At 68.1% G+C, this 2,476-nt stretch overlaps 1 pseudogene; it reads left to right on the top strand.

Annotated features, from left to right (window-relative positions):
* Positions 1–2,465: 2,465 nt before the first annotated feature.
* Positions 2,466–2,476, top strand: part of LOC119315570 — a 2,498-nt pseudogene continuing 2,487 nt past the window's right edge.

Here is a 2,476-nt window from a genome sequence, read left to right as displayed (position 1 = left end):
CGCACACACCGGCTCGATGTGCGCTGGAACAGGCGACTGCCGCATCAGGCAAGTTGGGATTTCACGATCTACCAGCGCTGCTATGGCAGATAGCACGGACAGCGGGATGGGAGCAGCAAATAGATCGTCGTATGCCTTCATCTCCGCGGCCGAGATCTTCTGGTTTGTCCCAACGATGCCGAGTGTGCGGAGAACCTGAACTTGCGCGCGTCTTGCAGCTGTGGGAGGGGCTGCGGTCATGGACGCGGTGGAGGCTGAGCGACCATGTCGGGGGGTGAAGTCGAGGGGATGGCGGGATCTCTTCCCAGGCGTCGGCAGGGTGGCGTTGAGCTCCTTGGTGGCCGCGGCATGGTGTTGCATGGGCGCCTGTGGGTCCCGCTGGTCCCTCAGTTCTAGGGAGGGCGACAGGGATCTGTCTATGTGTGTGCCCTCCGATTCGCGGGCGGCGGCAGCGGCGTGGGGCTCAGGCACAGCGCGGTCCATCCCAACGCGCGGGGCCGGGGAAGCGGCCAGGTCAGCGTCCTTGGGAGGCCCCACCTCGGGATCCGGTGTGGGAGTGGCGCCACTTTGGCCCGACAAGATGGGCGTCATTGGCTGCGCTGCCTGCTGCGAATCAGGGACTTCGCTAAGCACGGCCAGATCCTGACAGGCTGAGGGGGCAGGCGAGGCAGTTGGTGGCCCCGCGAGATCGTCCTCGGGTGCTGGGGAGGCCGCCGGATTCAAAATTCCGGTCGTGTCTGACTCGGCTAGGGCCACTGGCGTGTTGCCAGCTGTCCTAGACTGGCCAGACCGCCCGTCCGCAGGGGCACCATCAGCGCTGGGAGCCTGGCCCATAGGCAAAGCGAGCTTATCTCTCCTTTTACCCTTTCCTTTTCTGTCACGATGACGACGTCGGTGGGCTCCATGCAGCCCGGGCCACAGAAGCATGCCTTTCCGAGGCTGGAGGGCCGTATGCTTCGCCGCGCCTGGCAGGGCAGGCCAGCTCGCCGCCATGGCCACGCCGTCTGCGCGGGAGGAAAGGCTGCCGGTGCGCCAGCACAGGAGTCAACCGCCATCCCATCAGCGCGGCCGGAGGGTTGCGGCTCCGAGCGTCTGCGCTTGCGGCCTCGGCGGTGCGCGCGTCCAAGGCCATGGCCAGGCCCGTTGTCGTGGTCGTTGCCGTTGCCCCGGTCGCGGTCCCTTGCGCGCTAAGGGGGGGGGCAGCACGGATCATCTCGGCGCGGACGATGGCGATGGAGATAGGGAAGGTGAGCGTTCTGATGGAAGGTGCATCAGAGCTAGAGCAGGCGGGAATCTGCTCGACGATCTCCAGGACGGCGTTGCGGCGGATGCCCGCGGGGTCATGCGTGCGGCTGGAGAGGCGGAACGTGGCGAGGTCGTCGCGGGAACGAGTGTGGGGGTGGAGGCGCTCGATCCAGCAACTCCTCCGCAGAATGTGCTCGGCGGTGGAGAGGTGCCAGGCCTGGGAAGGAATGCCGCGGAGTACTAGCTCAACGCGGTATTCGAACTCGCCCGAGCCGGCATGAGCAAGCTTGCTCCACAGGCGCATCAAGAGGGAGAAGCGGGGGGAGCGGATGAAGTGCTCTCCGGCGAGGCGATCCATGGCGGCCTGCGAGCCGAAGAGGATCAGGAAATCCTCCGGATGATGTGCGTGCACGGTGAAGTCCCCGTCGACAAGCCCGAAGGAGTCGTAGAGCGACGCGGCGACCTCGTCGGCGGAGACGAGCGGTCGGTTGCCGGTGACGGAGGCCACCAGTGCGCGGGCTAGGACCCGCTCCGCTTCCTCCATCTCCACGGTGTGCGAGACGATAACACGCTCCGGCTCGAGCGGGCGGGCCGCAGGCGGTAGCACGGCCGGCGCTGCTTGGGAGGGCGTGGGCAGGAGAGGGCCTTGAGGACGGGGAGGAGCCACGGCCGCCGGCCTGGGTTGGCTCGGTGGGGCGCGGGGGCGGTGTTCCTCCTCTTGGATGTGGGCGTCGCAGGAGCGGGAATCATGGCCGGAGGTCAGACAGCGGCGACATTTGATGTCGTTGGTGCAGTCTCGCACGCGGTGGCCAGGGTCCAAGCACCGGAAGCAGAGCCCAGCCACCTCTTCAGGTGAGGGACTGCGCGGGCGGCGCAGAGGAGAGCTGGGCGCGGCGACCTGGCGCGGGCGGCGGCGGCGAAACCGGCGTCGTGGCTGCTGGAACCTGTCCGCGTCAACCGCCCTGGCGTTGGAGACGCGGTGCACCTCAGAGCGGGGGCCGAGGCGGTGTCTAGCAGGCAGCTTGGACGGCGCCGCTGCAGGGGCGGGGGCATGGGGCGCCGGCGTCGGAGATGCGGGAGGGGCCGCAGGACGGCACGCAACCTCGCAGTAGGAGCGCGCGGAGGACTCGCTCCCCGAGTCGAGCCAGCGGTCACCTGAGGACACGCGCTCGTCGGAGAGAGTCACTCCGCGGTCGGCGGGGTCGGCGCTGGAAGACGCCATGGCGAGTCC

Source organism: Triticum dicoccoides, chromosome 6A (genome assembly GCF_002162155.2).
Source record: "Triticum dicoccoides isolate Atlit2015 ecotype Zavitan chromosome 6A, WEW_v2.0, whole genome shotgun sequence".
Taxonomy (NCBI): domain Eukaryota; kingdom Viridiplantae; phylum Streptophyta; class Magnoliopsida; order Poales; family Poaceae; genus Triticum; species Triticum dicoccoides.
The sequence above is the reverse complement of the archived record's forward strand: the minus strand, read 5'-3'. Positions and strand labels throughout refer to the sequence as shown.